The 15,863-nt window shown below is 42.0% G+C and overlaps 1 protein-coding gene across 2 annotated transcripts in view; it reads left to right on the top strand.

Moving 5' to 3' along the window:
- TSPAN9 (tetraspanin 9) overlaps positions 1–15,863 on the top strand; it is a 190,217-nt gene that overhangs the window by 138,149 nt on the left and 36,205 nt on the right. The gene's annotated exons all lie outside the window — the stretch shown is intronic.

The following is a 15,863-nucleotide window of genomic DNA, read 5'->3' as shown; positions in this document are numbered from 1 at the left end:
ATTTGTTTCAATATTTTTAAAAGTTTGTAGCTCAGACAGATAGAATTCTTAATCAGTGTCACATGGTATGTTAGCACAGAGTAGTATTTTTGAGTATGGCATTTTGAAATATGTATTGCTAGAGGATTATTTCTCTTTTTGGTCAGCTTAACCTCTCCGTAGTTGCCATGACCATAATTCATGCATATCTAATTTTAATTATTAATGAAGCTGAGCCCAGCCTTTCCTTATTGGAGTAAAGGACCAAGAAAGACAGAGAGAATGCTTGTTCAGCATACGCTTCCCTGGCACGGGACAGGTTTCGTTTTGCTGGCATTTCACCTCTGAGAGCGGTGCAGGAAGGGGGAGAGAGAGACTCAGCTTCCAGGGTTCATTGCTCTGGTTTATGTCACCCACTGAATATAGAATAGAATTCTGCCAAGCGACACAGTAATTCCTATGTGAAAATAGATGCTGTGCTCCGCTCTCAGGCTAGCAGCTGCCTGCTTTGATATATGGGCTTCAGTGGGGAAGCAGTCACATGACTTCGATATAAAACTGTCCAATTCCTTGTAAAAGTTCTCTGCGTTTTCAGTGAGTGTCAGCAAATGAAGCCAAGCAGCTTTACTTCTTGAAAAGAGCAGGAAACAATCTGTGATACCATTTTGGTATGGATTAACCTAATAATTGGCTTCTGGTTTGTTTTTTAAGCTGCTGGCCTTAAAAACTGAGAGTGATCGCTCGTCTGTGCTCAGAACAAATGTATTGTCCTTGAGTCTTTTGGAGTGGTGAATCGCAGAGGTTATTGGCATTGCAGTTTTAACTGCTCATGGTTGACCAAGGATGCATCACAATGAGAGGACGCGTTGGTCTTTGTGCTGTGCCATCTAATGCTTGAGCTTTAACTGTACCGGGAACAGGATGGATAAAAGACTCTCGCTTCGTAGACGAAGGGAGCATCCTGCTTCTTTTCAGGGATACTTTTGGCATTGAAGGAGAAAGCTTGCTCTGTTCTTCGCTTCAAAGACATGCAATGCCTGTGAAAAGCCTGAGAAGACTGCTACTGTTTGTCTTAGAAATGAGTTGAATAATGAAATTACATGAATTGAATAAATAACACTGTAACAGAATGCAAAATAATGAAACTTGATAGAGAAGGGAATCTGTAGTTTCTCTTCATCTTGTTCTACAGCATGTGGCAAATCAATATGCAAAACACTTGAAACCCCGAAAGTTCCGAAATGCTGTTCTCGTGGTGCATGCTTTGGCTATGGAACTCACTGCTCTAAGATGATGTCAACCCCAAAGGATTAAAAGACAATTTGGGCTTCTCTATGATGAGACTACCCACTGGTCAAATACCAAAGGAAAAGTCACTAGCTTTGTGACTTAGTCTGATCTTTGTCTCTAGGGAGTCAGTTGACATTCTTAAATTAACTTTCATGGGTGTGTTATGCTTATTGGGCTTCCTTTGGATGTGTCTGGTTTTAAACATTGTCAAAGGCAAGCTACTGGAGTGGTGGGCACTTAACATTCGATCTAGTATGGCAGTTCTTCTGTAGTAGAATCCTAGAAATTATGGTACTGAAATTGGAATAAGAAATAGGATTGACAATTTACCCCGTGCTTTCACGTTGCCATATGGCATCACTTCATGTCCTGGTAGCTTCTGATCCTACTTGGAGTTCCCGACCTCTGTGGGGTAGTTTCAAAGTACTTCAGTCATTGATTGTGCCTAAGTCCTGTACTGTTGATATTAATAGGGGAAAGTCTCTTGTTTTCTTAGGCACCAGCAATTGCTGGTAGGGGCCATCTAGACTAAGCTTGTTTCCATTAACCTTCTTGCAGGTAGTGGTAGTGCAGCTTCAGTGGCATAGACTTATCTAACACAGGAGGAATGCCGTGGCCGACTAAGGTACTGTCACGCTACAACATCACTGTTCTTTAATCTGGGAGAAACAAAGGTGACATTTGGAGGAGAATTCTCATACCAGCGATGACAGTATCATGCACTTGCCTCATGATGTCCTCTTGCATTTATAAAATGTTCCTGTGTGTATATTTTAAAATTACACTAATTAAGTGGGATCTTAATAGAACATGAGGGAATAAGCATCATTTGAATACCTTTGTGAGAAAGCATAGCCCAGAGGTTTTACTACTAAAGTGCAGTATAAAAGAATACTGAATATAGTAATTTTGAGGATCTCTCTTGTTCTTCTCCCTATTGAAATGCAGAGAGTACAAGCTCAATGATCTTTTTTGTTCTTGCTCTTCTTTTCTTTTGTCATTTTTTATGTGCTACCTTTTCTTTATTAAATAAGAAAAAAATATTCATGTCTATGTTTATCCTTCTTCATCTCTAGCTTTGTTAGCTTCTTACATCATCACTTTCCTCTGACCTGAATGCTACTAGCTACACTGGCCCCTTAGAAAGTTGCAGATAGTAGTTACAGTCTTCAAAAATATCTTTCTTCATAATTGCAAGAGTGGTCAGTTAACAGAAGTTGGGCTCCCAAGTCTCACTGTAAATAATTTGGAGCCTTTATGTCTCTTACGGGAGTCTCTTGTGGGACTTCGCATGTCAGGGAGCAGTAAGAATGGGTCGCTCCGTAAGGGGAGGTGAGCTAGGAGTCCTTTAATCTTAGTGGCACACTAGCACGAATAAAAAACATTTGACAAACAGAACTAACAATATAGTAGCAAGATATCAAGTGAGCTGTAGACGCAGATACCAAAACCATTGTGAACACACTTGGGATTATAAGGATTGTAACTTTACAGAAGAGCCAGCATTTAATCATTTCATAAAAGGAAGAATGACATTAGGGTGACTAGGAAAAAATCCTTGTATTCTTCCACTGGAGCCTTCAGTTTTGTAGGCTCTTAAAAGCCAGTGGGCATCCCTTCCATTGCATAACTTACTTTTAATCGGCAAGTGTATGTATAGAATATAGTAAAAGCAGCTTTCACTGCAAGAATTCAGGGAGGCTGACAAAGTTTAAAAAAATGTTTTTTGCTCTTCCATTCTTTATTGTATAGGCAGAAAGTGAAAAATCAGGATTATTTTTCCTTCTTAAAAAGAAATGTCTTGACATTAACTTTTGACAAACTAAGACTCTGATGACTCTGATGTTGCTTGCTATTGTTGATTGTCTTTGAAGATGCTGGAATCTTCTGACTTTCTCCTTGGCTGAGGAGAAAATGTGGAGCTATTAGAAAAGGGAACTTTTCCTCAGCTCATTTACAATGAATCAGTTTAAGCAGATGTTAACAAAAGGAAATAATGGTTAGACGCTGAAACGTTCTTAGCTCTATGGCTAAGAATTTCGTTGACCTTTGTGATGGCAATCTCCTGTCATCTGTGTGAATCTACTGAAATAGAAAGTGTAATCTCACTTTTTAATTATGTGCACACATATTGCTTGCACATGCACAGAACAGACGCAGGGATGGATTAATTTTTTGTTGTTGTTTTTGACAAAGCATATGGCTTACTCATTATGTATGCATATGCCTGTGTGGACAGAGGGGTGAAAGAGGGGATGGAAAAAGGACACCAGCTGGTTGGGGGCGTTTTTTGACCAGTGTTTGGACTAGCCTGTTGCAATAATGTTTCTGTTCTAACCCACAGACATTTCTGCACTTTCCTAAATTTTATGGAGAAGATTGCAAGTGTACACTTCAATCATCTGTCATTGCAAGAAGACTGAAAAAATACTTTGCGGCTTATTGTACAGGAATAACTGGTGGATGAAATAAGGAGGCTAAAAGAAAGGCTAAATATCAGCTTCACTGAGATGCAGTACTTGGCCAGGTTTAGAACTGAGAAAGTGAATTACATTATTGAATCTGGTCCACATGTTACTTAGACTAAGTCTACACTGAAGAATCTCCCTTACTCTGGCTGTGTACAATATTTTCCAGAAGGTATATGTAACACTAAACTTCATTGAAAATTGAGTAGATTTGGTCCTGAATTTTCATTTTTAATTCCCAAAATACTCCAGAACCATCTTCTTGCATTTTCTAGGAGATGTCCCAAGTTGTCCTGAGGGGATCCATGTTCTGGTGTGTGTGGGTAGTAACCTGCTGACTGTTTTTTTGGTTTGTAGTCTCCTAAGGGGTAAGGATTAATTTATAGTTGTATGTTGATTGTTATATAGCATGCATGAATTTGTGGGGGCCTTCTACTCCAAAAAAGTAATCCATGGGTCTGCAAGGATTCTTGAGATAATAGCTGTTATACAGAGAGTGCAGAGGTATACTGGATTAAGGGAGTGCAGCATCTGCATGCAGTGCGTTCTAAGGGCTTTTCATCCAGTAATGCAAAATGAAGGCCAGTAATAAGCTGACAGGGCAGTTTGTTAGTCCTCTACTAGTATTTAGAGACCTAAAAGTATCCACATACTATTTAATTGTGTTTTTTTAATCTTTAGTATGATCTAATTATGCACATACAAATTGTCCATTATCAATATGTGTCTTGGCTAGATGCTGTCTCTAGAGCATTTTTATAGAGACAGCCATCTGGCTGAGGGTATGGTAGTAAAGGGCAATGTATGTCTATGTAATGAGGTAAGATTCAAGAAAAAAAATATTGTGATGAAGGAATACCACCATACTTTTTCTTGTACATTTGAGACATAGGAAGAAGGGAACTGCTTATCTGACTGAGATATAAAGCATTGTACAGCAGGTCACAATTTCAAATCCAGCCCAGGTTGTTAGCAACAGATCTCTTGCTATCCAATTTATATCTGCCTCTGTGTATAAAGACTTGGTCAGGAGTCAGCCCAATTCCCATTGGAAAAACAGGATATTGACAACTTCACTTTCAGTGTATGGAGCAACTAAGCAGGTTTGGACATGATGGCTGTGTGGATGACAGATCACCTAGAAGAACTTTGATACTATAAGAAGGGGATGGATTGATTCTGTAAAGACCACTTTTCACTTTTAATGCTGTAACATAAGGTAAACCTACACAGGGACTACTAGATTCTGGATGGTTGGGGTTTGCTTTTTGATGATCAAATAGCAATGACTGCCCTGATTAAATCTCTCTCTGGTGATTACTATCAACATACTTACTTTGGTGTAGAACCCTTGAGTCCTAGTTAGGTTCTTATTGTACAAAGAGAGAATCAGGAAATGAGCAGGACTGATTTTTGTAGTGGTTTTCATCAGCAGATCAAAAAGCGCTTTTCAAAAAAGCTCAATACTGTTAGGCCAATTTTATTAATGGAGAAGTCAAGTCACAGGCAATGAAATCACTCCTTACAGGCCCTCCAGCAGACCAGCATCATGTTGAGGATAGAATCTAGGTCTTGAGAGTCACACTGTTCTCTTGTTCCTGCATCAACTAACATGTCAGGCCTGATGTACCAAGGAGCTGAATACCTTCGGTTTCTTTTGATTTCAACCAAAGTTCTGAATGCCCAGTATTTAAAAAAATGAAGCCCAGCTTAGCAAAAATACCCCCAGCAGCCTGTATTTTGACATGGAAGGCTGTGTTCCCTTTATGACGCTATTGTGATTTTTCTGTAAACTGTTGAATATAGAACATGTTCACACCAGAGGTGGGTGGAATGTATATGCATGTACTGTAATTCCTATTGTAAAGAGTAGAAAGGCATTGTGAGAAGTGGTGAAGCTTCTGGACCCCTTGTCCAGAAATGAGGTGATCTAATTCTCATCAAATCCATACTGTGAAATAGAATATTATAATAGATATGGTATTAGCATTATGTATGAGTTGTGATTTATGGGTGTTGATAACATGGAAATCTCAGATGGTGTACTCCCTCTGTTTTCTTGTTGTATATAGAAGTCATTCATTAAGTGAGAAAAAAGTGAATGTAGTTTGTCTGGAAGCAATCTGTAATGCTTACTAAGTGAACAAGAAGCTATTGTTCTTTCTGGTTTCCTTTCATTGATTGATTCTTCATGTAGATATGGGGTTGTTATTAAAAATTCATTTAGGACTAGAAACAATTTGGGAAGTTTTTGTGAATAGCTGTGTAGAACATCTTCATTCTCCTAGCTAGCTGGCAGAAAAAGGAGAATTTGCTTTTAAGGTCTTTCTGGGGCTGCTTTGCACAACTTTGCCCACATGAAAGAGCCATAGGTTTGGGTCGCTTGGAAATTCAGCCCACCTAGGGCATGGCCAAAGACAGTCTACCTCTCTCTTGGCTGCTTGTATAGACCACAAGGAAGATCTAAAATTAGGAAACTGCAAATAAGGTCCTCTCAAATCTTGTACCAATCTTGGCACCTCTAGGCAGGGGCTAGCATTTAAGGCCAGAAAATCCAAACTATTGATGTGAGTATCTATTTTAATTTGATTCCCTGAATATTCTAAACAGCCACATTGGGAATGGAAGGGTATCAGCTGCCCTGAGAGGGAGAAGTTACACAAGTAAAAATGCTTCTTTTGGTGGGGGTGGAGGGGGGGTGATGGGCTGGGGTGAAAAAATAAACTAAGACGTATGCACAGTAGTTAGAGAATGGGTTGAAACTCTGTCCTTTTTGCTCTTTGTTCTTTAATTAGTCTCAAACAGTTGTGTAGCTCAGGCCAGTTAATTTTTCTGGCTGAATTCTGCTATTGTGAACACTCTAGACCCCAGTGGAGTGTATGAAAGGTACATCAGAGGACTTGAGGATAGAACGCTGTGTATTATCTCTCTTTGAAAAAATGGGATAGATGACTAAAAGCTATTGATTCTTGGGGATGTCTTTGTTTCTGTAATAGGGCAACAGTCTCTTTTTCCTCTACTTAATAGGCTTATTGGCAGTTGTTCGGTTGTTCATGCCTTCATACCTAGAAATCAGCAGATGACTGGCTGGTGTGGGTAAGGCTCAGCTAACTCAGGCTAAAGTCAGACTGCTCCTTCATAAAGTGGTATATGAGAATTTCCAATTTCCTTTCATTTTAATCAGCTGGGTTTGAATATTTATTTATGTGCTGTTAGCATGCTGAAATAAGAAAGTTGTTTTGTGCACAGTTCCCCAGGTTGCTGCCACATGCAAGAATGAGTCTCTTCCCAGGAAGGTATATCTGTGATCTACTTGAATTTGTTTTGTTGTTCTTTTGCTTAATCTGCACATGTCAGTAACGTCCAAGGTCTTAAATGTTGTCACGTAGTTCTGAGCAATAACACTTTTGTAGCAGCCTTCATATATTTTTTTTCTTAGCAAGAAAGCAAGCATGTGGGGTTGACTCTTTTACCAGGGACACTTAGGTCTATTCCCACTAGAACTTTACAGGTGATCACCTAAGTAAAGTCTTCCTGAATTATTTTCTTTGCCAGCACTAAGCTTGGCAAAACAACCACAGTAAAGGAAGTATGTTGCACCTGCAAAAGCCGGCTAACACACATACCCATCAACAAAATACTATAAAAGCTGTCACTGGGGAGCCCAGGGTCATTGGTAAGAAGCGAGCCCTCTTTCATTACCCTTGTGTATAGCAGAACAAGTTTCTGCATTACTTACAGTAGTTTTTAATTCTACTGCAAGGCCTAAAAGGAACAAATTTAGATCAGATATGTGGTTTTATCCTTTCAGTTACACTTTCTATGTGGAACAGTTGGTTTCCTCTTCTGTCAGTTGCACAGCATAAAGCTCATTCTTTCTACATTCTTGTTGCAAAGCTACAAGCTGTAGGAATATGTGGTCATTTTCTATTGTATTTAACCAGGGTACAGCCACCTGACAATGCATTTAACACATCAGAGCTAATATTTGGCAATGCTTCATACTTCAAAAGTGCTTGAAATTCTCTGAGTGCTGCTGAGCACCCATATTACAGCAAACCCATGTTATGTAGATCAGCAATTCTGCACTCCTTTGGCTGTGTCTCTGTGTTTGAAATGCCTGGGTTTAGCTGCTTTTGCTTTTGTCCAGCTGTTAATTGATGCACTAAGAAGGTAATGTATAACTTTTCCCTTTTGGTAGGTGTCAGCAACATGGTAAGTGGAGATTAGACCAAGATCTTGGAACACATTATTCCATTTCCAAATTGGTCTTTCTTGCCAAAAAAATCCTCCAAGGGACAAGGTCCGTCAGCTCACTAGTTTCTAAAATGTGAAGAAAATAGATAAGTACATTTTTGAAGCTGAGTGCATAAGAGTGATTTTCTATATCTTCTTTATGGCTCCCTAAAAATGTTTTCCCAAAAGTGGTGAGCAGCAGTTAATCTATTTCTTGAAAAACAGCAGTTCAGCTAGTGTGGTGAGAACTGGTATTCACACCTGGCTGTGTGTTCAGAAATGGGGCAGTGGAATTGCTTGGATCTGCTGCCAGTGGTAAGCTAGGGTCCTTGCCCTTGTTATCATCTCCTTCTTCTACGCTGATTTTTTTGAGTTTTGTGTTAAGTATCTTTGCATTATGAAGTATATAGTATGAAGAGTATCAGGAAGGCTGGCCTCCTTCCCTCCTTTCTGTGACCCTGTTGAAGTCAGCAGAAGCTATGCTATTGATTTCACTGCAGCCAGAATTTTATTCTTTCTGTCTAAGAAAACAGTTTATGCTGACTCTTTTACCACTTTTCTCATTATAGTCACAGCTAAATAAGAAAACAGTTTATGCTCAGACTTTTTTACCACTTTTCTCATTATAGTCACAGCTAAATGTTCTACCTGTAGTTTGTTGCTATTCAGGAAACAATGGGTCAGTATCTTGTTCTTTATGAGGAAATTTAGATAGATATGAATTGAATATTTTGAAGTCTTTGTCATCTGTGTAGCTTATTTTCCAGGCCCAGACATTTCAGATACATATGGCAGATTTTCACACACATGCATATGTGGCAATGACAATGAGATCAAAAAGACTCATTCAGAAATAAGTTTAGAATAGTGGGTTTGAATGTAGTACCTTCGTAAAATGAAATTCTGCCAGCTTCCCCCTGCACAAAACACATCTGATATCTGGATTAGGTGAGCCAAGCCTTAAATTTAATCTGAAAGTTTAACCTAAAAACTGTTGGGAGAGTGATTTACAATCTGTATTTATTAAGGATGCTAGTTTTTTCCTAACAAAAGTATTCCTTAAGGCTTTTTGCCATTCTCAAAATCAGTGAAATGACTGCATTAATGTTAAGTGGGAGCCACTGCCACCTTTATCAAAGAAATATTTAAGCTTCTTCAAACATTTCACCTTCTTACAAGGACTGTTAGAAAATGAACTAAGAAAATATCCTGCCCTAGAAACTTCCCTGCAATTTACAGAGGAGATAGCCTTTGAAAATTTTTGCTGCAGTAGAGGAATCACCACGTACTGCTCGTCACCAAGAAAGGATTCATTTAGCCAGAAATTAATCCTGAGCTGCCTCCTTATAAATGTACTTGGACAGATCTAATTCTTGTCAGGCACAAAGCAAGTGATGCATAAATAAAGAAATCGAGCACATTTCATTTATGGTCGCTAGCCCTGCTTCATTTCTGACCTCCATGTTTCTTCAATGTTTTATGTAGTGTCAGCTGTTCAATTGGAATTCTTAGTGGCCATTTTTAGTTTCTACCTTTTTGCAGAGGTTACAGAAAAAATGGGAGTGCTGTTTCTGGTGGTTCAGTTTAAACTTGGCTGTACATCCACTGGCAAGTGGTTTAGTATATGCACAAAAAAAAAATCTGCATGGGCTGAGAATGAATGGAGAAATCTTTAAAATGGCTTTGGAAAACAGCATAGAAAATCTTTGGTTCAGAGTGGCAAGGCAGAAAAAACATTACTGCACAAAAATGCTGTGTTTAGCAAATTGTCCTTCTTAAGGATTTTCCAACAGCAGGCTGGCTACGCTGGTCAGTAACGCTCTGAGCTGGTGTTGGTCTGAGCCACTAAGTCCACTTATAACCCAGCACTCTCCTGGCTCATGTCCAGAGTCAGTCTAGCTTTTCAGCTGCCTCTTCTGAATCTAGGACATAGGTGCCCCCTGTGCCCATTTCCAGAGTTAGCTTGCCTAGACTGTGCTATCATTGTACAACTAGTGTACTGAAAAGTACCTTGAATTTTCTTCTTGCATGGGGTGAGGGTAAGGGAATGAGGAATAAACCGAAGGTGACCATACTTGACTGAATGGTCTGCCCCATATGTGCCTATCCACATCTGTACTTTGGTTTTGTACAACTTTTGGGCAATAGATTAAATGTTTGAGGAAGTTAACACACTTATAGAGTGATAACAAAGATGTTTTGCTAGTTCAAAGATCTTCTAGTTTTACAGGTCAAAGAAGGCAATACATCTAGCTCAGATTGTGAACTGACTAGTCTGAGGTCATATGACATGTCAGGAGACAAATTACAAGTTGAGTCTAAGAATGCCATGTGCCTGACGTAATTGCTATATAGCCTCTACCATGACATTTGGGTTGCATTTCTTTGCAGCAATTATGTTGTTCTTTTTGTGTTGCCTAAAATTGGTCAGAGCAAGAATGACAACATGACTAAGAAAGACCTCAGGTTTGCGTTGATGGCAAGTTGAATATGAGCCAACAGTGTGCCCTGGCAGCCAAAAGGGCCAACTGGGTCCTGGCATGCATCAAGCCCAGCACAGCTAGCCGGTCGAGGGAGGTGACTGTCCCACTCTACACCGCACTGGTGTGGCCCCACCTCGAGTACTTTGTGCAGTTTTGGGCGCCTCAATGTAAGAAGGACATCAAACTATTAGAGTGTGTCCAGAGGAGGGCAACCAAGATGGTGAAAGGCCTCAAGGGCAAGACTTAGGAGGAGTGGCTGAGGTCACTCGGTTTGTTCAGCTGGGAGAAGGATGAGGGCTGCCCTCATCGCAGTCTACAGCGCCCTCTTTGAGGAATGGGGAGTGCTGGGGAGACACAGGGTGCCACACGGGGCTGGGGCAAGAGGAGGTTTTGCAAGAGGCTTTCCAGCCTAGCTAGGAGGGCTTGAGCCTAGGTTCTTCAGGGGACGGTGACCAAAGCCTGAAGAGAAGGGGAGGCACAGGGCGTGGGAAGGAAGCGCCTGGTGAGATGGGTGCGCAGGCTTTTGTTGGCGAGCTGCAAGGGGGCACAGCAGGAGCTGGGCTTGGCCACAGCACAGGTAATGCCCTCGGTGGCCAGGGCGCACTCCCACAGCCCTCCCGCTGAATAGGGAGGGCAGAGGAGGTGCGCTGACGACAGGGTCAACTGACTTTGCCGGGCAAGGCAAGGTGATGAACTGGGTCACGGTCCATCCAGAGAGCCCAGTCAGGAGAAGAAGGAGACGGGGTGAGCGTGTCAGGGCCCGGAGTGCATCCCTCTTCTAGGAGTTTAGTTGGCTAAGTTAGAGTTTAGGTGGCTGAGTCCAAGTCCAGCTCCTTTGCTGATAAGAGCTCTTGGGAAGAAAGCTAGGAGCAAGGGCCTGTCCCTCCTTTCCCTTGGGAACTGCTTTTAGGCAGAGGCCTTGCCGCTGGCTCCTGCTGTGTTTTACATTGCAGCTGTGTAGCAGTCCTGTCTATGGCTGGCCTTGTACCTGCACAGTCTGGACCTTGACCCAGAGCCACCGGTTCGGCTTTCTGGCTGACCTTGGATCTGCCTCGTCACTACGGACTTGCTGGGGGGTCGCTGGGCTGCACGTGACGCCCTGTCTTTGGCCCTCATCCTGACCTGGACTTGCCATTCTGCATTGTGGCTCCTTCGTGGCGAGGCCACTGCTTGCGCCTGCCTTGTTATTGCGTTGCGCTCCCGACTGGTCTTCCATGGTGGAGCAGCTCGCCCTCAGTGCTCTCTGACACAGAGGCAGGGCTGCCGACAAGGCTGCAGTGTAGGTCCAAGGTCCGCTCAGCCATGAGCGAGGCATGTACCACGATTACAGCCCTGGACTTGAGGAAAGGCGGCTTTGGCTTGTTGAGGGACTCTGGTAGGCAGTATCCCATGGGAGTCGCCCTGGAGGGCAAGGGAGTCCAGGAGAGCTGGTCGGTCTTCAAACGCAACGTCCTCAAAGCACGAGGAGGGTCCATCTGATGTGTGGCAAGTCTAGCAGGCCCGGCAGAAGGCCAGCACGGATGAACAGAGAACTCCTGACCGAGGCTGACAGCGCAAAGGAAGCGAACCGAAGGCAGAAGTGGGGCCGGGCTGCTCTGGAGGAATAGAGCCATCACCTGAGCGTGGTGGGGTGGAATCTGGAAAGCCCAAAGCTCAGCTGGACTTGAAACTAGTGAGGAACGTGGAAAGCAACACGAAGGACTTCTATGAATACATTGGCGGTAGAAGGGAGCCTCAGAAAAAGCAGACCCTCTGCCAAATGGGGCAGGGGACCTGGTGACAAAGGACACACAGGGTGCCTTCCTTGCCTCGGCATTTACTTGCGTAAGGTCTGCTCTGAGGCCTTAGGTCCCCGAGCTTAGTGGCAAAATCTGGCAGTGGTGTGGAGACTACGTTGGGGACCAAAAGGCAAGCTGGACGTACGCAAGTCCACGGGTCCACCTGAAATGTGGCCAAAGGTGCTGAGGGAGCTGACCGAAGTCACTGCAAAGCTGCTCTCCTCCTTGAGAGGTCATAGTGAGCAGGGGAGGTTCCTGATGATTTGGGGAGGCATATAGCACATCTTCTCCCCGGCCATCTCCCCCAAAAGGCAGGAAAGAGCCCCCAGAGAACTACAGGCTCGTCAGCCTAATCCCCGGCCCTGGGAAGATCACAGAGCAAATCCTCACAAAAACTACTTCCAGTTGTACGAAGGACAAGAAACTGATTGGGAAAAGACAGCACAGATTTACCACGGGCAAATTATGCCCAACCAACCTGATAGCTTTCCACAGTGTGCCAAGTATTCACTTGAATGCACGGAGAGCTGCGAGTGTTGTTCACCCGGACTCTGGTCTCTTTGCCACAGTTTCCCATAGTAACCCTGTAGCCAAACGGTTGAGGTACGGTCTGGAAAAGTGGAAGGCAAGGTGGGCGAGTAACTGGCTGGACTAGTGGGCTTAAGGGGTTGTGATCAGCTGTTCAAACTAACTGGCAGCAAGTTTACTATTTGCATTTCTTGGGGATTGATACTGGGGCCAATACTGTTTAGTGCCTTTTTTAAAAAAGACCGCAGGTCAAGAGACATGGTTATTCCAATTTATTTGGTACTGCACCTACACTACTGTACCCAGTTATGGGTTCCCCAGTGGAAGAAGGACATGGGCATGCTGGATCCATCAGGATTGTTTGGGAGACTGGGATGCAGGACATACAAAGGTAATTTGTGAGAACTGGATTAGTTAGAAGAGAGGTTAGGAGGGTAGAGGAGATGGTCTCGTTGTTTTCAGCTACTTCATGTGAGGACATGGAGGAGATGGAGCCAGTCTGTTCTTGAAGGTGTGCAGTGATAGGACAAGAGGCAATGGATGCAAAGTGGAACAAGGGAAATTATGAGTAGTTATTAGGAAAAGAATTATAAGTTTGAGGGAAGTTAAACTTTTGAATGGATGCCTAGAGATGTTTGGACACTCCATCCTTGGACATATTTGTAACTTGACAAGGCCATGAGTTCCTTGGTTTGTGCTGGCTTTGCTTTGAGCAGGAGATGGATCCAAATGTCACCAAAATTTTATTTCTGAAGTACAACTTTGGATCCAGAGTAGTGTGAGTACTATGCCTACCACAGTAGTTTCCAATGTTGAGTGTAGCCTTGTCTGCAAGATGAGTGAGTTAAAAATTGGGGTTCCTTGTTCACATGTTGTATGACTTTATCAGTCAGGAATATTCAAGAAGAGAGAACCTCAGAAGAAAGAAGATTGCAGAAAGAAAATTTTAAGTTTTGTATTTGCAGTTTTGATGAAAACCAGCAGGTTGTGCTAACAGATTTTTTTTCCAGGAAGAAACAGAGAGTCTTGTTTTTTTCACTTTTACATGAGCAAGGAAAAGAACTGCAGCATGGAGCATTCTGTTTTTATTTGTGACTCTTGAAATTTCATTTGGTAATGAAAAGAAGCTGTTAAAGCAGTCGTTAATGTGCTGTCTTCAGATGTATTAAAGGCCTTGTTTAGTAAACTTTTTTCCTTGAGATTTGAAAGCAGAGACTTCTATATTATACTCCAACGATTAATGCCAAGTTGATGTTAATGCTTCCCCCCCTTGCTCCCCCTCCTACCCTATAAGCATTGTGTAGGTCTGGTACAGCCTTCCTGCTTTAGGACTATTTTGTGTTGTATAAAAATGCTACAACATCGTCGGGATTAAATATTATGTGCCTCTTCTTTTTCCCCATACAGCTGGAATCAGAGTTCTTTCAGTTTTGGTTTCTAAAATATTCCCAGAGAAAAATAAAACAGGGGACTGCTTTAGCGAAGACTAAATAGCTGCTTCTTTGCAACTGGGGTGGGGGTGGGGGTGGGGTGGGGTGGGTGTTTAACAACAACATAGTGTTTTCTTTCCTTCTTTTCTTTCTTTCTTTCTTTCTTTCTTTCTTTCATTTCAGTCATTCTGGGATTACTGTGTTCCACCTTTCTAAACTGAAACTGTGCGTTACTAATTCCAGAAGTGAAGCCACACATTTGCAAAGACCCAAGCAATAAGAATGCTGTTGAGAACTATCCTGCTGCTTTTCTTCAGCGTTTTTCGAAGCCATTTTCTACCGCAGGTGAATGTAATTTCCAAATAGAAATCAAAAACATAATGATAACACAGCAAAACCATTGTCAGAGACTAGTCTAGTCCTTCTCAGCCCCATACAAAAAGGAATCTTGATGATAAAGTTTATCATAATGATAATAAAGGACACAATTTCTATGGCTAGGGCAATGTAACTTTCCTAGGCAAATCCTTTGAACATGGATAGTCAAGGTCATGCTGAACTATACGGTGAAGTTAAGGGACATAATTAGCCACCAGTATAGTGTTTGAATTCAGCGTAAGTTCTCTCAGTTCAGCCTCTTAAAGAGCGTTGTCCATTTCACAGAGGCTTCTTCCCAGAAATGAACAGTTTAACAGCTTCCATATGATCTTTGATGAATGAGCCTTTGACATACCTGTAGGGAAATTTCAGTTTCAGAAGTGAGGGTCTGTTGGACAAACTCCGTAAAGCAAGTGTTCCTTTAGCACTCCTGCCCACTCCCTCAGCCTGGATTGTCACTTTGGGGTATTGCAGAATTTCCAATTTTCCACCTTTCACATAAAAAAACCCAACACCAAGAAGTCACTGAAGTCATTGCATTCTTTACACCCTTTTCCTGGTGCTTTCTGCTATGTGGATGGTCTTTTTATTCAGAGATGCATGCAATCCTTATCTGTGTGGGGTGTGGCTCTGGAGCCTTGATCACAACATATGATGGTCATTTCTTGCTGTTTTGGTCAATGCCAATGTTTGCAAAGAGCTGGCATCCTCTGAGTCCTACCATTGTATCTGTGCTTCTTCCTGTTCCCTCTTCTCCTCTGGAAATAGAAGGTAGACCCTTCTTTGTGCTGTGTAAGTAGTTTCTCTTTGTGAAGATACAAGAGCAATAACAACTGGCTTATCAGAGGCAGAAATCTGCATGTGCTGTGCCCTCCTATTGTGCAAGATACTGCTCTAAGTTTCTGTTTAATATTGGTTCCTAATACAGCCTTAATTTTTAACATTATGATGATAAAGCTAAAGCTACCATATAGTACTGGGAATGACCCATCAAACACATGGAATAGAGAGCTTGTGGAATAAAATACACTATCATATACTTGAATATAATTATAAACAAATAAAGAAATCCATTGATAAAGCAGGATAAATTTTCGAGAGCGAGAGGAAGATTAGTGATCCCATGGTGGCAGTCACCGCTTTGCTGGGTATTCAGAACAGGTTTCATCTGTAGCTTTGGAAAGTGAGAACAATACTGCGTATTTTCCATTTTTAAGTATAGAAATGATGGCGGCAACGATGCTTTGTGGCATACATTATCATTCATCTAAATATGCTTCTTCATGGTCTACT

Source organism: Haliaeetus albicilla, chromosome 19, assembly GCF_947461875.1.
Source record: "Haliaeetus albicilla chromosome 19, bHalAlb1.1, whole genome shotgun sequence".
Taxonomy (NCBI): domain Eukaryota; kingdom Metazoa; phylum Chordata; class Aves; order Accipitriformes; family Accipitridae; genus Haliaeetus; species Haliaeetus albicilla.
Note: the sequence above shows the minus strand (reverse complement) of the source record. Positions and strands in the feature narration are given on the sequence as shown.